The 22,256-nt window shown below is 46.1% G+C and overlaps 1 long non-coding RNA gene across 3 annotated transcripts in view; it reads right to left on the bottom strand.

Moving 5' to 3' along the window:
* Positions 1-22,256, bottom strand: part of LOC134928196 (uncharacterized) — a 100,491-nt gene that overhangs the window by 63,770 nt on the left and 14,465 nt on the right. For all 3 annotated transcript variants that reach the window (XR_010177850.1, XR_010177851.1, XR_010177852.1), the window contains exons 2-3: positions 5,129-5,342; positions 3,272-3,437 (exon numbers count right to left, since the gene is read on the bottom strand). This is a non-coding gene — a long non-coding RNA (uncharacterized LOC134928196). The remainder of the gene's footprint in view (positions 1-3,271; positions 3,438-5,128; positions 5,343-22,256) is intronic.

The raw sequence follows: 22,256 nt of genomic DNA, 5'->3' as shown, positions 1-22,256 counted from the left end.
TTGGTAGCAAAAATAAGAACATTACCTACATACTAAACGGGGAGAAACTAGAGAATTCAATACTGGAAAAAGATTTAGGTGTTCACATAGATAACAAACTTAACAGCAGTACCCAAAGTAGGAATGCAGCAAAAAACACAAACAAGGTATTAGCATCCATTAAGTGGGGAATTGATGCAAGGGATGAGAGTGTTATACTCCCACTATATAAATCTCACTTGTGAGGCCACATCTTGAATACTGTGTACAATTATGGGCACCATACTACAAAAAGGATATCCTAGAACTAGAAAATGTTCAGAGACGAGTGACCAAATTGATAAAGGGGATGGAGACTCTTGAATACAAGGAAAGGCTTGCTAGGCATGTTTACATTGGAAAAAAGGAGAATAAGAGGGGACATGATTAACATTTACAAATATATAAGTGGTCAATACACAGAGCTAGTGGGGATTTTGTTTTTGGTAAGCTCATCAAAAAGGACACGTGGACACCCGCTTAGGTTGTAGGAGAGGAGATTTCGCACAAAGAGACAGAAAGGTTTCTTCACAGTACAATACGTATATGGAATTGCCTGCCTGAGAGAGTAGTGATGGCGGACTCGGTCACTACTTTTAAAAATGGGCTTGATAAATTCCTAATGGATAAGGATATACAGGGTTATGGTGGTTAAATCATGTACTATAGTAATAGAAAATGGAGTATTTTAATTTACGGCTAAACACTCACCACAGTTAAAATTAGTCTTAAAAATAGTTCAGTGTAGGAGACAACTAACAGGTTGAACTCGATGGACAAATTGTCTTTTTTCAACCTCAGAAACTATGTTACTATGTATGTTACTGTGTAGCAGAAGCTTCTTGATGCGGAAGGAGGCGTATCATGTTTCTAAATTTGTGTTTCTGAGTCTTCTGCATTTTATGTACAGTATACACTAGTTAAAAGCCTGTCACACTGACGGAAACCAGGGATGGATTATAGGGGGGAAGAGTCGCCACTCACACCTGAGCTGACGGGTTTCTAGAATTCCTGCTGCTGGGAGCCGGGACTCTGCAATTGAGCAGGTGTGTGTAGGTGTGTGTACCGCTGGTGCACCATAGAGGTGAAGAGCAGCATTAACCTTTCATTATATAGGATAGATGATGTATATCTGTAATGGGCAGGCTATTACGATGCTGCATTATATACACCAGTAGTGGCACGTGTAAGCTCATCAGTTCCTGAACAGCTCCTGGCCAGTCTAGGGGTAGAGGAGGACAGTAGCCACCAGCAGCTGGCTGGAGGGGTCTGGGCATGACCAAAGCAGGGTGTGGGAGGGGCAAGCACAGGACCCTGTCTCTCCACCAGTGCACACTATATATAAAGCAGCTGAGCCAATTATCTGCCTCCTCAACCGCATCATCTGCAGCCCCAGCACTGACCCCTCCTCCTCCCGGTCACCGCACCACACAGGGTCTCACCCCTTCCTGCCGCACTGATTCACCTTCTCACCCCACCAGTAAGTGGCCACACTTGTCCCTGGTGCCTCTGCTCTGACACTGCGAGACCGTCTGGTGGTTCTTGCATCTGTTTCCTGGTTACTACTGCTACTTATTACCGAGTCCCAAGATGGCAAGTACTGTAACATGGGGTTGCAGCATAGTATATGGAGGAGGGGGAGCAGAGTATGCAGTATATGGTGGAAGCAGTATATGGGGGAGGGGGGTGCCCTGTATATAGGTGGCACTATATGGAGGGGTATGGGGTTGCACTGTGTATACAGGGGCAGTATATGGTGGGGGTGCAGTATATGGAAGAGAATGAGGATGCAGTGAATATAGGGGCAGTATATGGTGCAGGGTGTCGTGCGCCTTCCAGTGGCCGCCATCACTTACATAGAGGTGAGGAGCAGCGTTAGCCTTTTATATATGGATATACAATACTATATTGAAAATATTTGCATTTCTCTCTTCCCAGTACCTATCTGGCCGAACCCTCCCTGCTCTCTCTCTTTCTCCCCCAGTCCCTATCTATCCTTACCCCACTTTACACCCCCCCAGTCTCTATCTGCCCCTACCTACACCCTCTCTCTCCCCAGCCATCTCTCTCCATATGCAGCAAGTGTGAAACAGTCAGATCAGTATTATTAATATTAGCAGCAGCAGCAGCAGGTAAGGAGACTGTAACATCTCACTGCAGTATCACTTTCACCTGTGACAGCTTGCAGCACACAAAGGAGTTTTCGGGCACCCTCTAGTGGCTGCCAGCGCACATAACAGAGTGAGGAACAGCGTTATCTTTTTATTGTATAGCATATAAGCCCTCATTCCGAGTTGATCGCTCGCTAGCTACTTTTTGCAGCTGTGCAAACGCATAGTCGCCGCCCACGGGTGAGTGTATTTTCGCTTTGCAAGTGTGCGATCGCATGTGCAGCCAAGCGGGACGAAAAAGTTTTTTGCAGTTTCAGAGTAGGTCTGAACTTACTCAGCCCTTGTGATCACTTGAGCCTGTCCGGTCCCGGAATTGACGTCAGACGCCCGCCCTGCAAATGCCTGGACATGCCTGCGTTTTCCCTACCACTCCCAGAAAACGGTCAGTTGACACCTATAAATGACCTCTTTCTGTCAATCTCCTTGCGATCACCCGTGCGAATGGATTTGTCGCTAGAAACATTGCCCAGCAACGATGCTGTTTGTACCCGTACGACGCCCGTGCGCATTGCGGTGCATACTCATGCTCAGTAGTAACCTGATTGCTGCGCTGCGAAAAATGGCAGCGTGCGATCAACTCCGAATGACCCCCATAGTTCTGGTTGTTGTTGTTTTTTTTTACTGGCTTATTGCAGTGTGTTGTGGGAGATTTTCTTTGTGATTTTTCTTGAAGAAAAAAATATACATGTACTTTTATGAAAACTGGTGGGACCCTCTCAATTTTAGATTTTTTGATAATTTATTATTAGCCAGTCCAATTTTTACTGATGAGAGTATGGAGTGAGACTGGGTGGAGATGTACAGTAGCTTGTGTCGGCTTCCCTGTCAGAGTCTGATATATTTTGTAGTTCACTGTTAGTTTGTTGAAAAGCCATACAACAAAATTACCTACTATAATTATATCTACTATTGAATGTCTATAACGATAATGAATAGGTTGATAAAGTCTAAGTAGAAATGTAAGATAAAACAGAAATAAGTAATTACGTAGATAGTCATACTTTAGCAATAACCTCCCGGTGTGTCAAATCACATATACGTGCCTCAAAATTTTTCTTAGTTAAGAAAAACAAACTACTAACCAGTTTTCCACAGCCTTTGCACTGTCCAATGTGACTATTCATCTCTTTTTGTTTATCAATGGCTTTTGTTGGTTTAGTTGTCTCATGTCTCCCTACAGGACCTCGACAAGCTGGACAGTGATGTCCGGTGGTATTCATAGCAACAAGGAAACACTTCCTGCAGAATCTAAGACATGGTAAATGCCTTTGTGAGATGTGAAACATGTCATCTAATCCATGGTAAATGCCTTTGTGAGATGTGAAACATGTCATCTAATCCATGGTAAATGCCTTTGTGAGATGTGAAACATGTCATCTAAACACACACACGAATCTAAGTGGATTATATGTCAACCAGGACCTCTTAAGCACTGCAATTAGACCCTCGCACCAATGCACCCAAGAAGCAAGGCAAAGGCCAATCAAGGTGTAGTTTATTTTATCTTGTAATGTTTCTTCTGAAGGTCGACCTTTCAATAGATTAAACCTATCTCTATGTAAATCCTTTAGTTTGGCCTTGTCCAGTATCTATTATTTGAATGTCCTGAGTCTTGTAGTCCTACCAATTAACGGACAGGGGAAGTGCTAGGACCTTTCAGGTTCGTTGCTTATTTTCTGTATGTACCTATGTGACCAGGCCCAAGCCTGTGGAAGCTGCTCTACAGTGTCTGATACCTGCCTGAGAGTCCTTATTTCAAGTCCCCATGTTACAATATTATATATGGGAGGTATATGTGGGTGGTGGCAACATGAAATACATTGAAGGGTCAATGGGAGGAATATGAGCCATGCTCAACTCCCCAAAAATGGGTATATTTGTTTATACATTATACTAACAAAGCAGTAATAATACATTCTCATTTTTGGGAACCCGTGGTTGTAGTTAATGCATTCATTAATAGCATAAATGGGTAAAGCCATGTACACACAATCCAATTATCAGGCTGATTAGCAGAGAAGTGGTTGACCGGCACAATAATTGGATTTTCAGCTTCAAATGCACCTACTGTGCATCGGTCGGATCGGGAGATCAGGATAGTGTGTGCAGCACACATTATTTTATTCCTGATCTCCCGATCCATCAAAGTGATCAAAAGCAAGTAAACACTAGGCATGAAATTGCTGTGTCTATGGGTGCACACCAATCCGATCAGCATCAATTATCTTATCGCATGCACCCATCTTAACTTTGCACTTGTACAGTATTTGTTAGCACCTATTAGTGACTCGTGTAATATTTGTAGTGAGTGCTTTACTGCCCCAGGGAGAGGCAGCTATTGTTTATGTGATGTACCGTCTCTATTTTGATTTCCTTCGATCAGAGCTGCTATCTTAGGTTAGTTACATAAAGCATTTTTTTTCTTTTGAAATAATTCATTTTTTCCATTTTCTACTAAAGTTTTTTTAGATTATTTACTTAATGGAAGTAAAACTCCTACACTGACCTGACATGCAGCAAGAGTGCTTTTACCGCTGTCAACCAGTATTGCTGAGGAGCTCATCGTTCAGCTGCCCTGTGACAATTTTTTATTAATAGATCGGGGTAAAACAATTTTTTTATTTTTTTTTTGCAATAAATCAGGATGAAACTAGATTCTCTATCACTGCAATATCACTCCATCTTGATATGGCCTCTAAAACTTTCTCCATTCTTATGTTTATTACATGCGTCTATCCATATGAATATCCTGACAAAGAATTAAGGTTCAAACAGGGTTGAGATTGCTTAAAGGATAAAAAAAGGGGCAGACTAGATGGGCCAAGTGGTTCTTATCTGCCGTCAAATTCTATGTTTCTATGTTTCTATGTTATGTGTTTCACTGCGTCCATGCAATATACTATAAATATATGTACAAGTACTGATAAAGCTGTACTCACATGTGTTTACATTGGCTGACAATCACTGGCGTCTGAAATACATTCCAACAGATTGGACAGGAGAAATCTTCCTCTGAATGGATTATGGCAGATGATGATGATGAACTGGCCATTGATATACATTAACATAAAACTTATAGTTTACTTCTTGATGGTATTGCTACAGTATATTAACTTAGACTTGAGTGAAGCTTTGTTTTTACCTAGACTTTTCCTGCAAAAAAATAATAAGATTTTACTCACCGGTAAATCTATTTCTCGTAGACCGTAGTGGATGCTGGGACTCCGTAAGGACCATGGGGATTAGCGGCTCCGCAGGAGACTGGGCACAACTAAAGAAAGCTTTAGGACTACCTGGTGTGCACTGGCTCCTCCCACCAAGACCCTCCTCCAGACCTCAGTTAGGACACTGTGCCCGGAAGAGCTGACACAAATAGGAAGGATTTTGAATTCCGGGTAAGACTCATATCAGCCACACCAATCACACCGTATAACTCGTGATACTATACCCAGTTAACAGTATGAAATATAACTGAGCCTCTCAACAGATGGCTCAACAATAACCCTTTAGTTAGGCAATAACTATAAACAAGTATTGCAGACAATCCGCACTTGGGATGGGCGCCCAGCATCCACTACGGACTACGAGAAATTGATTTACCGATGAGTAAAATCTTATTTTCTCTGACGTCCTAAGTGGATGCTGGGACTCCGTAAGGACCATGGGGATTATACCAAAGCTCCCAAACGGGCGGGAGAGTGCGGATGACTCTGCAGCACCGAATGAGCAAACTCTAGGTCCTCCTCAGCCAGGGTATCAAACTTGTAGACTGTTGCAAAAATGTTTGAACCCGACCAAGTAACAGCTCGGCAAAGTTGTAAAGCCGAGACCCCTCGGGCAGCCGCCCAAGAAGAGCCCACTTTCCTCGTGGAATGGGCTTTTACAGATTTAGGGTGCGGCAGTCCAGCCGCAGCATGTGCAAGTTGAATCGTGCTACAGATCCAGCGAGCAATAGTCTGCTTAGAAGCAGGAGCACCCAGCTTGTTGGGTGCATACAGGATAAATAGCGAGTCATTTTTCCTGACTCCAGCCGTACTGGAAACATATACTTTTCAGGGCCCTGACTACGTCCAGTAACTTGGAATCCTCCAAGTCCCAAGTAGCCGCAGGCACCACAATAGGTTGGTTCACATGAAAAACTGATACCACCTTAGGAAGGAATTGGGAACGAGTCCTCAATTCCGCCTTATCCATATAAAATACAGATAAGGGCTTTTGTATGACAAAGCCGCCAATTCTGATACACGCCTGGCCGACGCCACGGCCCACAGCATGACCACTTTCCACGTGAGGTATTGTAGCTCCACGGATTTAAGTGGCTCAACCCAATGCGACTTCAGGAAATCCAACACCACGTTGAGATCCCACGGTGCCACTTGAGGCACAAACGGGGGCTGACTATGCAGCACTCCCTTAACAAAAGTCCGAACTTCAGGCAGTGAAGCCAGTTCTATTTTGGAAGAAAATCGATAGAGCCGAAATCTGGACCTTCATGGAACCCAATTTTAGGCCCATAGTCACCTCTGACTGTAGGAAGTGCAGAAATCGACCTAGCTGAAATTTCTCCTTTGGGGCCTTCCTGGCCTCACAGCACGCAACATATTTCCACCATATGCGGTGATAATGGTTTGCGTTCACTTCTTTCCTAGCTTTAAATAGCGTAGGGATAACTTCCTCCGGAATGCCCTTTTCCTTCAGGATCCGGCGTTCAACCGCCATGCCGTCAAACGCAGCTGCGGTACGTCTTGGAACAGACAGGCCCCCTGCTGCAGCAGGTCCTGTCTGAGCGGCAGAGGCCATGGGTCCTCTGAGATCATTTCTTGGAGTTCTGGTTACCAAGCTCTTCTTGGCCAACCTGGAACAATGAGTATAGTTCTTACTCCTCTCCTTCTTATTATTCTCATTACCCTGGGTAAGACAGGCAGAGAAGGGAACACATACACCGACTGGTACACCCACGGTGTTACCAGAGCGTCCACAGCTATCGCCTGAGGGTCCCTTGACCTGGCGCAATATCTTTGTAGCTTTTTGTTGAGGCGGGACGCCATCATGTCCACCTGTGGCCTTTCCCAACGGTGTACAATCATTTGGAAAACTTCTGGATAAAGTCCCCACTCTCCCGGGTGGAGGTCGTGTCTTCTGAGAAATTCTGCTTCTCAGTTGTCCACTCCGGGAATGAACACTGCTGACAGTGCTAACACATGATTTTCCGCCCATCGGAGAATCCTTGTGGCTTCTGCCATCGCCATCCTGCTTCTTGTGCCGCCCTGTCGGTTTACATGAGCGACCGCCGCGATGTTGTCCGACTGGATCAGCACCGGCCGGTGTTGAAGCAGGGGTCTAGCCTGACTTAGGGCATTGTAAATGGCCCTTAGTTCCAGAATATTTATGTGTAGGGAAGTCTCCTGACTTTTCCATAGCCTTGGAAGTTTCTTCCCTGTGTGACTGCCCCCCAGCCTCGAAGGCTGGCATCCGTGGTCACCAGGACCCAGTCCTGTATGCCGAATCTGCGGCCCCCTAGAAGATGAGCACTCTGCAGCCACCACAACAGCGACACCCTGGCCCTTGGAGACAGGGTTATCCGCCGATGCATCTGAAGATGCGACCCGGACCACTTGTCCAACAGATCCCACTGGAAAATCCTTGCATGGGACCTGGCGAATGGAATTTCTTCGTAAGAAGCTACCATCCTTCCCAAGGCTCGCGTGCATTGATACACCGACACCTGTATACGTATTAGGAGGTCTCTGTCTAGAGACGACAACTCCTTGGACTTCTCCTCCGGGAGAAACCCTTTTTATCCTGTTCTGTGTCCAGAACCATACCCGGGAACAGTAGACGCGTCGTAGGAACCAGCTGCGACTTTGGAATATTAAGAATCCAGCCGTGCTGTTGTAGCACTTCCCGAGATAGTGCTACTCCGCCGAACAACTGCTCCCTGGACCTCGCCTTTATAAGGAGATCGTCCAAGTACGGGATAATTATTTCGGCCATTACCTTGGTAAATACCTCGGTGCCGGGGACAGACCAACGGCAACGTCTGGAATTGGTAATGACAATCCTGTACCACAATTTTGAGGTACTCCTGGTGAAGAGGGTAAATAGGGACATGCAGGTAAGCATCCTTGATGTCCAGTGATACCATGAAATTCTCCAGGCTTGCAATAATCGCCCTGAGCGATTCCATTTTGAACTTGAACCTTCGTATATAAGTGTTCAAAGCTTTTTAGAATGGGTCTCACCGAACCGTCTGGTTTCGGTACCACAACATTTTGGAATAGTAACCCCGGCCTTGTTGAAGGAGGGGTACCTTGATTTCACCTGCTGGAAGTACAGCTTGTGAATTGCCGCCAGTACTACCTTTCTCCGAGGGCAGCAGGCAAGGCTGATGTGAGGTAACGGCGAGGGGGAGTCGCCTCGAACTCCAGCCTGTATCCCTGTGATACTATTTGCAGAACCTAGGGATCCACCTGTGGGCAAGCCCACTGGTCCCTGAAGTTCCCGAGACGCGCCCCTACCGCACCTGTCTCCACCTGTGGAGCCCCAACGTCATGCGGTGGACTCAGAGGAAGCGGGGGAAGATTTTTGATCCTGGAAACTGGCTGCTGGTGCAGCTTTTTCCTTCTTCCCTTGTCCCTGTGCAGAAAGGAAGCGCCTTTGACCCGCTTGCTTTTCTGAAGCCGAAAGGACTGTACCTGAAAATACAGTGCTTTCTTAGGCTGTGAGGAAACCTGAGGTAAAAAATTTTCTTCCCAGCTGTTGCTGTGGATACGAGGTCCCAGAGACCATCCCCAAACAATTCCTCACCCTTATAAGGCAGAATCTCCATGTGCCTTTTATAGGCAGCATCACCTGTCCACTGCCGGGTTTCTAATACCCTCCTGGCAGAATGGACATTGCATTAATTCTGGATGCCAGCCGGCAAATATCCCTCTGTGCATCCTTTATATCTAAGACGACGTCTTTAATATGCTCTATGTTAGCAAACTATTATCCCTGTCTTAGAGTATTAATATTATCTGACTGGGTATCAGACCACGCTGCAGCAGCACTATTTACGCTGAGGCAATTGCAGGTCTCAGTATATAACCTGAGTGTGTATATACAGACTTCAGGATAGCCTCCTGCTTTTTATCAGCAGGCTCCTTGAAGGTGGCCGTATCCTAAGACGGCAGTGCCACCTTTTTTGACAAACGTGTGAGCGCCTTATCCACCCTAAGGGATATCTCCCAACGTGACCTATCCTCTGGCGGGAAAGGGTACGCCATCAGTAACTTTTTAGAAATTACCAGTTTCTTATCGGGGTAAACCACGCTACTTTACACACTTCATTCATTCATCTGATGGGGGAACAAAACACTGGCTGCTTTTTCTCCCCAAAAATAAAACCCCTTTTATGTGGTACTTGGGTTCATGTCAGAAATGCGTAACACATTTTTCATTGCCGAGATCATGTAACGGATGTTCCTAGTGGATTGTGTATATGTCTCAACCTCGTCGACACTGGAGTCAGACTCCGTGTCGACATCTGTGTCTGCCATCTGAGGTAACGGGCGCTTTTTTGAGCCCCTGATGGCCTTTGAGACGCCTGGGCAGGCGCGGGCTGAGAAGCCGGCTGTCCCACAGCTGTTTTACGTCATCCAGCCTTCTATGTAAGGAGTTGACATTGTCGGTTAATACCTTCCACCTATCCATCCACTCTGGTGTCGGCCCCACAGGGGGCGACATCCCATTTATCGGCCTCTGCTCCACCTCCACGTAACCTTCCTCATCCCATATGTCGACACAGCCGTACCGACACACAGCACACACACAGGGAATGCTCTGACTGAGGACAGGACCCCACAAAGTCCTTTGGGGAGACAGAGAGAGAGTATGCCAGCACACACCAGAGCGCTATATAATGCAGGGATTAACACTATAACTGAGTGATTTTTCCCCCAATAGCTGCTTGTATAAACAATATTGCGCCTAAATTTAGTGCCCCCCCTCTCTTTTTAACCCTTTGAGCCTGAAAACTACAGGGGAGAGCCTGGGGAGCTGTCTTCCAGCTGCACTGTGAAGAGAAAATGGCGCCAGTGTGCTGAGGGAGATAGCTCCGCCCCTTTTTCGCTGACTTTTCTCCCGCTTTTTTATGGATTCTGGCAGGGGTATTTATCACATATATAGCCTCTGGGGCTATATATTGTGATGATTTTGCCAGGCAAGGTGTTTATATTGCTGCTCAGGGCGCCCCCCCCCCAGCGCCCTGCACCCATCAGTGACCGGAGTGTGAGGTGTGCATGAGGAGCAATGGCGCACAGCTGCAGTGCTGTGCGCTACCTTGGTGAAGACTGAAGTCTTCTGCCGCCGATTTTCAGGAACACTTCTTGCTTCTGGCTCTGTAAGGGGGCCGGCGGCGCGGCTCCGGGACCGAACATCAATGGCCGGTTCCATGCGGTCGATCCCTCTGGAGCTAATGGTGTCCAGTAGCCTAAGAAGCCCAAGCTACCACCAGTTAGGTAGGTTCGCTTCTTCTCCCCTTAGTCCCTCGCTGCAGTGAGTCTGTTGCCAGCAGATCTCACTGTAAAATAAAAAACCTAAAATATACTTTCTTTCTAGGAGCTCAGGAGAGCCCCTAGCGTGCATCCAGCTCAGCCGGGCACAAGAATCTAACTGAGGTCTGGAGGAGGGTCTTGGTGGGAGGAGCCAGTGCACACCAGGTAGTCCTAAAGCTTTCTTTAGTTGTGCCCAGTCTCCTGCGGAGCCGCTAATCCCCATGGTCCTTACGGAGTCCCAGCATCCACTTAGGACGTCAGAGAAAAAAGATAATGAATCGCTTGACCAATATTTATATATAGTAACATAGTATTTGAGGTTGAATAGAGGCAAATTGCCCATCGTGTTCAACCTGTTTTAAGTTGTGATGATTCTACATACTTGCTAAATAATGTTTTATGACTAGTTAGCTACTATAACTCATGTTACCCCCGGATTAACCACGTTGACATTTTAAGCATTATAACCTTGGATAGCTTTTCATTCAGAAATTTAGCCATTCCTTTTTCAAATCCAATTACAGAGTCCGCCATTACCACCTTCCCTGGCAGGGAATTCCACATCCTGATTGCCCTAACAGTGAAGAACCCTTTCCTCCATTGTGTTCGGAACTTTCTCTCCTCCCGTCGCAGCGAGTGCCCACGTGTCCTAAACTGTGTTCTTTTAATAAATAATTCCTCTGCTAACTCTTTGTGATGTCCCTTTACATATTTGAAGATATTAATAATATCTCCTCTTAGGCGCCTCTTTTCTAGTGTATACATATTCAGCCTAGTAAGTCTTTCCTTATAGTCCAGTCCTTCTAGGCCTTTAATCAATTTAGTAGCTCGCCTTTGAACACTTTCGAGTTCACTGATGTCTTTTTTATACAATGGTGCCCAAAACTGAACACAATATTCCAGGTGCGGACGTACCAATGCCTTATACAGCGGCATGATTACATCCGAGTCCCTTGTCTCAATTCCCCTTTTTATGCACGCTAGCACCTTACTTGCCTTCTTTACTGCGTTTTGACATTGTGTACGGTTATTAAGCCTATTATCAATGAATACCCCCAAATCTTTTTCCAACTCTGTTTCCCCTAGGTGTTCCCCATTTAATATGTAGGATGCAAGTTTGTTTTTAGTCTCAAAGTGCATAACCTTGCATTTGTCTGTATTGAACCTCATTTTCCATTTAGACGCCCAGAGTTCAAGTTTAGATAGATCATTCTGCAAAGACTCCACATCCAATTCTGAATTAATTACCTTACACAGTTTAGTAGAAACTGATGGTTGTTCAATAAGTAAGGTAACAAGACCTCTCACATGTGTAATGTTCTCTATTTCAGTCTGATTTCCCGCCAGGACAGAGTAGATAGACCACTGTTTCCCCTCACGGCCATTAGACTGCGCCTCATATCAGTCATACTAGTACCCAACATTGGCTGTAAGATGATGGGGCTGGTGGAAACATGGTCAAGCATTGAGGCGCGTAGTGTGATCAGGTTTCTGCGTCTAAAGGGCACATCAGCAGCTGAAACTCATTGGCAAGTTGTCATGGTGTATGCCGATAATGTCATAACACGGAAACAGGTTTGGGTTTGGTACATTGCCTTTGATAATGGCAGGACCATCCTCCCTACAGCCATGACCTGGCACCGAGTGATTTCCATCTCTTTGGACCACTGAAGAAGCACCTGGATGGAAGGTGATTCACAACCAACAGTGAGGTTCAGCAAGCCATCATGTACTGGCTTCAGGCGCTTGACTATGACTCTTTCTATGCCGGGGTAGATGCCTTGGTGTACCGCTGGAACAAATGCTTAGACAAGTATGGGTACTATATGGAAAAAAGGAGATTCATGGTACACTTACCATTGTTAAATCTTTTTCTGCAAGGTACATTGGTTCCACAGGGAACATCGGGTGTAGAGATGGATCTTGATCCGAGGCACCAACAGGCTAAAGCTTTAGACTGTCCCAGGATGCATTAGGACCTCCTCTATAACCTCGCCTCCAGGCACTGTGAGCTCAGTTTCGTTAACCAGTCTATTGCAGGAGCAGGTAAAAGAGAAGGTAGATGTTAGTCACATAGAACCATGTTCTCGCAACAGGAGAAGGGACTAGCGGCTAATGCCATACAAACCCATAGATGCAAGGTGCGTCAGGGTGGGCACCCTGTGGAAACATTGTACCTCACAGAAAGATTTAACAATGGTAAATCTACCATAAATCTCCTTTTCTGCAGCGGGGTACATTGGTTTCCACAGGGAAAACATCATGGAAGAGGACGCGCCGTAGCGGGTATGAGAACCCGGCATCCAAAGGAAGCATCCTGGGAGGCAGAAGTATCGAAGGCATAGAACCTATTGAACGTGTTCACTGAGGACCACGTAGCCGCTTTGCACAATTGTTCAGCGGACACGCCTTGGCGGGCCACCCACGAAGGTCCAACAGACCAAGTAAAATGGGCTTTAATAGCAGCAGGACCTGGGAGTCCAACCTGTGCATAGGCTTGTGCAATCACCATTCTAATCCATCTAGCCAAGGTGTGCTTATTTGCAGGCCAGCCACGTTTGTGAAAACCAAAAAGGACGAAAAGGGTATCTGACCTCCTGATAGAGGCAGTCCTCTCCACGTATATACGGAGAGCCCGTACCACATATACGGAGAGCCCGTACCACATCCAAAGACCGCTCTTTGGAGGACAAACCAGAAAAGATGAAAGCCAGAACCACAAGATGACACAACCTTAGGTAAATAACCCGGGCGAGTTCTACGAACTGCCCGGTCATGGTGAAATATTAGGAAGGGTGGACGACAGGACAAAGCGCCTAGGTCTGACACCCTCCTAGCAGAGGCGATAGCCAGTAGGAACAGGACCTTGACTGTAAGCCATTTAATGTCCACTGACTCAAGAGGTACAAATGGACACTCTTGCAGGGCATTCAAGACAACAGACAGATCCCATGGAGCCACAGGAGGGGACATAGGGAGGCTGAATGTCAGGAATAGACACAATTTTTCTCTGAAACCATACCAACAAGCCCAAAATATGAACCTTGAGGGAGGCCAGACAAAGGCCTAAGTCCAGGCCTTGTTGCAGAAAAGCCAGAAGTCTGGAAGTTCCTGAATTTGTATAAATCATAATTCTTAGCAGCACACTATGGGGGTAATTCCAAGTTGATCGCAGCAGGAATTTTGTTAGCAGTTGGGCAAAACCATGTGCACTGCAGGGGAGGCAGATATAACATGAGCAGAAAGAGTTAGATTTGGGTGGGTTATTTTATTTCTGTGCAGGGTAAATACTGGCTGCTTTATGTTTACACTGCAAATTAGATTGCAGATTGAACACACCACACCCAAATCTAACTCTCTCTGCACATGTTAAATCTGCCTCCCCTGCAGTGCACATGGTTTTGCCTAACTGCTAACAAAATTCCTGCTGCGATCAACTTGGAATTACCCCCAATGTGAAGTAAGAATGCCAGACCCTATAATAAATCCGCGCAGATGCCAGTTTGCGGGCCTTCAGCATAGTTTGGATTACCACCTCGGAGAATCCATTTGCCCTCAGGAGTGATGCTTCAAGAGCCACGCCGTCAAAGCCAGTCTGGCCAGGTCCGGGTAGACACAAGGAACCGGAACGAGGAGGTCTGAGCGTTGAGGAAGTAGAAGAGGATGCTCTATCGATAGACCCTGCAGGTCTGAGAACCAATGCCTTCTGGGCAATGCTGGAGCGACTAGAAGTAGAATTCCTCCTTCTTGTTTGAACTTCTGCAGTACCCTGGGCAGGAGTGACACTGGAGGGAACACATAGGGCAGCTGAAAGTTCTATGGAATTGCTACTGCATCCACGAACGCTGCTTGAGGATCCCTGGTTCTTGATCCGAAGACCGGAAATTTGTGATTGTGTCGAGACACCATCAGGTCTACATCTGGTAGGCCCCACTTGTCCACTAGGAGTTGAAAGACTTCCTGATGAAGACTCCACTCTCCGGCATGCACGTCCTGACGACTGAGGAAATCCGCTTCCCAGTTGAGGACTCCCGGAATGAACACTGCCGATATTGCTGGCAGATGGCATTCCGCCCAATGAAAGATTTTTGACACTTCCATCATTGCCATGCGGCTTCGAGTGCCTCCTTGATGTTTTATGTATGCCACTGTGGTGGCGTTGTCTGACCAGACTTAAACAGGCCTGTTCCATAACAGAGGCAGGGCGAGAGACAAGGCATTGAATACCGCCCGCAATTCCAGAATGTTTATCAGGAGGAGTGATTCCTCCTTGGTCCACCGACCCTGGAAGGAGTGTTGCTCCAACACCGCACCCCAACCGCTCAGACTGGCGTCCATCGTCAGTAGAACCCAGTTGGGGAACCAGAAAGGATGACCCCTGCATAACTGCTGGTCTAGTAGTCACCAGGTCAGCGACAGACAAACATCCGGAGTTAAGGATATCGTGTGAGACCTGATCCAATGAGGTAGGCCGTCCCACTTGGAAAAAAATTAACCTCTGCAGAGGGCGGGAATGAAATTGAGCGTACTCCACTATGTCGACACCATAAGGCCTAGTACTTGCATCGCCAAGTGTATCGACACTCTTGAGCGAGAGAGGAAGTATTTGATCCTGTGTTGAGGTTTCAGGACCTTCTCTGGAGACAGAAACAGTCATTGACTGTGTGTCCAGACGTGCCCCCAGGTGCACCATGCTCTGAGCAGGGACCAGTGAGGACTTCTTCCAGTTGATTAGCCACCCATGGGCTTGTAGGAAGTTTACCGTCAGTTGTAGATGAGTTTGCCAGAATCAGCAAGTCGTCCAGATACGGAAGGATTCTGACTCCCTGGCGATGGAGATGAGCCGTCATAACGGCCATAATGGCAGAGCCTGGAATTGATAGTGGTGGCTGCCAATAGCAAACCGCAGATATTGCTGATGCGATATGGCAATAGGAATATGCAGGTAAGCATCTTGTATATCCAGGGATACCATATAGACTCCGGGTTCCATGGCCAGAACAATTGAGCGCAGTGTTTCCATAGGGAACTTGGACACTCTCACAAACTTGTTCAGTGATTGAGGTTGAGTATAGGTTAAAAAGACCTATTGGGTTTCAGGACTAGAAACAGGGGCGAGTATTATCCTCTGACTCTCTGGGACAGAGGTACCGGCACTACCACTCCTGTATCCAGGAGGGAACGCACAACCAGTTGTAGAGCTTGCGCCTTCAATGGATCCGAAGGGTTAACCGTTGTGCAAAACTGGTGAGGGGGACGTCTCTTGAAAGAGACTACGTACCCGTGAGAGACAAATTCTCGCACCCATGTGTCTGAAGTGGTCTTCAACCAGACCTGGGTGAATCGCATAAGTCTGCCTCAATTCCTTTTGCAGCCCAGGAGGCTGCTATAGTGGGTCTCGTGTACAGCACCTGTAAGAGAGTAAATAGACTTCAGGCAACCCTCCACACGCTTATCTGTCGGTTCCTTCAGTGAGATGACAGTGGTGACAGGTAGAGTAGATAACACCATGAGACGGGTGACATGGGAATCCACTGGTGGTGAATTTTCCCACTTGTTACACAACTCAGAAGGGAGAGGATAATGAGCTACCATCTTTTTAGATAGGGAGAATGTCTTTGCTGGCGAAGACCAGAGTTCTTGACGTATGTCTACTAAATGGTCAGAATGCGCTAATAATGTTTTAGTTACCTTGTGACGTTTAAACTTATCAGGTTTCTCAGAAACTGTAGTGGAATCTTCATCATCATCAGTGATCTGTAGGATCTGCTTAATAGCAACCACTAAATCAGAGACATCAACCTGAGTACTAGATTGCTCGTCAGAAGCAGCTTTATCAGTGTTTGAGGGGTCAGTATACTCCCCATCCTCATCAGAAGTATCTTCCGAGAGATTAGTAGATTGTGAGGAAGAAGTGGCCCGCTTAGATGACCCCTTGACACGAGAGTGACTTGGGGTAGGTTTATGTCTAATCAAAGATTGATTCAATTGCTGCAACTGGGTAGACAAATTATCCACCCAAGGCAGATTTACCATAGGGACAATATGTGGCTGCAATGGTACAGGAGGTCTCATAGGGGGCGTAAGGCGTGTAACAAGCGTCTTGAGCATAGTTGAGAACGCCGCCCAAGGTGGCTCCTGATTGGTTACAGGAGCTGTGGACTGACTGGGAGATGTATGGCACATAGTACACAGACCGTCATACAAAGCTTCCCCCTCAGGCAAATCCCTGGCGCATGCGCTGCATGATACAGGAGCGTCCGTGGATTTTCCGCCCTTTGTGTTAGACATTTTAGTGAATGTAACCACAGAGCGTATGAATATGATAGAGCCAGACAGAGCACAATACCTGCGAATAAATCCCCTAGTATGTGACAGCGTACACAGTACACATCACCAGCGTCTAAATCTGGTACTATGTGACTGCGTACACAGTACACAACACCAGCGAATAAATCCGGTATTATGCGACTGGTACACAGTAGAATACACTTGATGGTAAATACTGTGGAGCACTATATGTGACCTAGACGCACCTAGTCCCTTAGGGCACAGAATACAGTGATAGCTAAAGCTGAGGTACACTGAAAGTGAAATCCACACAGCAGATACAGGCACACACACTCACAGTGACAATGCAGATAATTATTTTAGTAAGATAATAAAACTGCACTGGACTAGTATATGTGTATATGTATATATATATATATATATATATATATATATATACACTGCTCAAAAAAAATAAAGGGAACACTAAAATAACACATCCTAGATCTGAATGAATGAAATATTCTTATTAAATACTTTGTTCTTTACATAGTTGAATGTGCTGACAACAAAATCACACAAAAATGATCAATGGAAATCAAATTTATTAACCCATGGAGCTCTGGATTTGGAGTCACCCTCAAAATTAAAGTGGAAAAACACACTACAGGCTGATCCAACTTTGACGTAATGTCCTTAAAACAAGTCAAAATGAAGCTCAGTAGTGTCTGTGGCCTCCTCGTGCCTGTGTGACCTCCCTACAACGCCTGGGCATGCTTCTGATGAGGTGGTGGATGGTCTCCTGAGGGATCTCCTCCCAGACCTGGACTAAAGCATCCGCCAACTCCTGGACAGTCTGTGGTGCAACGTGGCATTGGTGGATGGACGAGACATGATGTCCCAGATGTGCTCAATTGGATTCAGGTCTGGGGAACGGGCGGGCCAGTCCATAGCATCAATGCCTTCGTCTTGCAGGAACTGCTAACACACTCCAGCCACAAGAGGTCTAGCATTGTCTTGCAGAAGGAGGAACCCAGGGCCAACCGCACCAGAATATGGTCTCACAAGGGGTCTGAGGATCTCATCTCGGTACCTAATGGCAGTCAGGCTACCTCTGGCGAGCACATGGAGGGCTGTGCGGCCCCCCAAAGAAATGCCACACCACACCATTACTGACCCACTGCCAAACCGGTCATGCTGGAGGATGTTGCAGGCAGCAGAACATTCTCCTTGGCATCTCCAGACTCTGTCACGTCTGTCACATGTGCTCAGTGAGAACCTGCTTTCATCTGTGAAGAGCACAGGGCTCCAGTGGCGAATTTGCCAATCTTGGTGTTCTCTGGCAAATGCCAAACGTCCTGCACGGTGTTGGGCTGTAAGCCCAACCCCCACCTGTGGGCGTCTGGCCCTCATACCACCCTCATGGAGTCTGTTTCTGATCATTTGAGTAGACACATGCACATTTGTGGCTTGCTGGAGGTCATTTTGCAGGGCTCTGGCAGTGCTCCTCCTGTTCCTCATTGCACAAAGGCGGAGGTAGCGGTGCTGCTGCTGGGTTGTTGCCCTCCTACGGCCTCCTCCACGTCTCCTGATGTACTGGCCTGTCTCCTGGTAGCGCCTCCATGCTCTGGACACTACGCTGACAGACACAGCAAACCTTCTTGCCACAACTCGCATTGATGTGCCATCCTGGATGAGCTGCACTACCTGAGCCACTTGTGTGGGTTGTAGGGAGGTCATACAGGCACGTGGAGGCCACACACACTACTGAGCCTCATTTTGACTTGTTTTAAGGACATTACATCAAAGTTGGATCAGCCTGTAGTGTGTTTTTCCACTTTAATTTTGAGGGTGACTCCAAATCCAGAGCTCCATGGGTTAATAAATTTGATTTCCATTGATAATTTTTGTGTGATTTTGTTGTCAGCACATTCAACTATGTAAAGAACAAAGTATTTAATAAGAATATTTCATTCATTCAGATCTAGGATGTGATATTTTAGTGTTCCCTTTATTTTTTTGAGCAGTGTATATATATATATATATATATATTAGTGATGAGCGGGTTCGGATCCTCGGAATCCAAACCCGCCCGAACTTCACCTTTTTTTTCACGGGTCCGAGCGACTCGGATCCTCCCGCCTTGCTCGGTTAACCCGAGCGCGCCCGAACGTCATCATCCCGCTGTCGGATTCTCGCGAGATTCGGATTCTATATAGGGAGCCGCGCGTCGCCGCCATTTTCACACGTGCATTGAGATTGATAGGGAGAGGACGTGGCTGGCGTCCTCTCCGTTATAGTAGAAAAGACTGAGTGACTTAGTTATAATTGTGGGGAGGATTGGGGACGGGGAGCAGCTGTTAGGGAGTACAGTGCAGGGTTTTGATTATAATACCACCAGTGAGTTTAATCCGTTGTGTCTCTGCCTGAAAAAAACGCTCCACCATATCTGTGCTCACTCAGTGTGCTGCACTGCTGCATATATCTGTGCTGAGTGCACTGCTCACACTGCCTAATTGTGGGGACTGGGGAGCAGTTATAGCAGGAGTACAGTGCACAGTTTTGCTGACAGTGACCACCAGTCCAGTATACGTTTGTCTGCCTGAAAAACACTCCTGTGGTGGCTTTTTTTTTCTTCATACTAGTTTAGCAGTCTGCTGACAGTGTCCACCAGGTCCGTTATTATTATACAGTATATTATATATATACATAGCAGTACGGTAGGCCACGGCTGTACCTACCTCTGTGTCGTCAGTGCACTCGTCGTCCATAAGTAATATAATACTATACTATAGTATCCATCCATCTACATTGTATACCTGTGGTGGCTTTTTTTTTTCTTCATACTAGTTTAGCAGTCTGCTGACAGTGTCCACCAGGTCCGTTATTATTATACAGTATATTATATATATATATAGCAGTACGGTAGGCCACGGCTGTACCTACCTCTGTGTCGTCAGTGCACTCGTCGTCCATAAGTAATATAATACTATACTATAGTATCCATCCATCTACATTGTATACCTGTGGTGGCTTTTTTTTTTTTCTTCATACTAGTTTAGCAGTCTGCTGACAGTGTCCACCAGGTCCGTTATTATTATTATACAGTATATTATATATATATATATATATATATAGCAGTACGGTAGGCCACGGCTGTACCTACCTCTGTGTCGTCAGTGCACTCGTCGTCCATAAGTAATATAATACTATACTATCCATCCATCTACATTGTATACCTGCGGTGGTTTTGTTTTTTCTTCATACTAGTTTAGCAGTCTGCTGACAGTGTCCACCAGGTCCGTTATTATTATACAGTATATTATATATATATATATATATATATATATATATAGCAGTACTGTAGGCCACGGCTGTACCTACCTCTGTGTCGTCAGTGCACTCGTCGTCCATAAGTAATATAATACTATACTATCCATCCATCTACATTGTATACCTGTGGTGGTTTTTTTTTTCTTCATACTAGTTTAGCAGTCTGCTGACAGTGTCCACCAGGTCCGTTATTATTATTATACAGTATATTATATATATATATAGCAGTACGGTAGGCCACGGCTGTACCTAGCTCTGTGTCGTCAGTGCACTCGTCGTCCATAAGTAATATAATACTATACTATCCATCCATCTACATTGTATACCTGTGGTGGTTTTTTTTTTCTTCATACTAGTTTAGCAGTCTGCTGACAGTGTCCACCAGGTCCGTTATTATTATTATACAGTATATTATATATATATATATATAGCAGTACGGTAGGCCACGGCTGTACCTACCTCTGTGTCGTCAGTGCACTCGTCGTCCATAAGTAATATAATACTATACTATCCATCCATCTACATTGTATACCTGTGGTGGGTTTTTTTTTCTTCATACTAGTTTAGCAGTCTGCTGACAGTGTCCACCAGGTCCGTTATTATTATTATACAGTATATTATATATATATAGCAGTACGGTAGGCCACGGCTGTACCTACCTCTGTGTCGTCAGTGCACTCATCGTCCATAAGTAATATAATACTATACTATCCATCCATCTACATTGTATACCTGTGGTGGCTTTTAGTTGTGCGCATTAAAATATGGAGAACAAAAATGTGGAGGTTAAAAAAATAGGGAAAGATCAAGATCCACTTCCACCTCGTGCTGAAGCTGCTGCCACTAGTCATGGCCGAGACGATGAAATGCCATCAACGTCGTCTGCCAAGGCCGATGCCCAATGTCATAGTACAGAGCATGTAAAATCCAAAACACAAAAGATCAGTAAAATGACCCAAAAATCAAAATTAAAAGCGTCTGAGGAGAAGCGTAAACTTGCCAATATGCCATTTACGACACGGAGTGGCAAGGAACGGCTGAGGCCCTGGCCTATGTTCATGGCTAGTGGTTCAGCTTCACATGAGGATGGAAGCACTCATCCTCTCGCTAGAAAAAAGAAAAGACTTAAGCTGGCAAAAGCACAGCAAAGAACTGTGCGTTCTTCGAAATCACAAATCCCCAAGGAGAGTCCAATTGTGTCGGTTGCGATGCCTGACCTTTCCAACACTGGACGGGAAGAGCTTGCGCCTTCCACTATTTGCACGCCCCCTGCAAGTGCTGGAAGGAGCACCCGCAGTCCAGTTCCTGATAGTCAAATTGAAGATGTCAGTGTTGAAGTACACCAGGATGAGGATATGGGTGTTGCTGGCGCTGGGGAGGAAATTGACAAGGAGGATTCTGATGGTGATGTGGTTTGTTTAAGTCAGGCACCCGGGGAGACACCTGTTGTCCGTGGGAGGAATATGGCCATTGACATGCCTGGTCAAAATACAAAAAAAATCAGCTCTTCAGTGTGGAATTATTTTAACAGAAATGCGGACAACTGGTGTCAAGCCGTGTGTTGCCTTTGTCAAGCTGTAATAAGTAGGGGTAAGGACGTTAACCACCTCGGAACATCTTCCCTTATACGTCACCTGCAGCGCATTCATAATAAGTCAGTGACAAGTTCAAAAACTTTGGGCGACAGCGGAAGCAGTCCACTGACCAGTAAATCCCTTCCTCTTGTAACCAAGCTCCCGCAAACCACACCACCAACTCCCTCAGTGTCAATTTCCTCATTACCCAGGAAAGCCAATAGTCATGCAGGCCATGTCACTGGATAGTCTGACGAGTCCTCTCCTGCCTGGGATTCCTCCGATGCATCCTTGAGTGTAACGCCTACTGCTGCTGGCGCTGCTGTTGTTGCTGCTGGGAGTCGATCGTCATC

The sequence above is a fragment of the Pseudophryne corroboree genome, chromosome 5, assembly GCF_028390025.1.
Source record: "Pseudophryne corroboree isolate aPseCor3 chromosome 5, aPseCor3.hap2, whole genome shotgun sequence".
Classification (NCBI taxonomy): Eukaryota; Metazoa; Chordata; class Amphibia; order Anura; family Myobatrachidae; genus Pseudophryne; species Pseudophryne corroboree.
The sequence above is the reverse complement of the archived record's forward strand: the minus strand, read 5'-3'. Positions and strand labels throughout refer to the sequence as shown.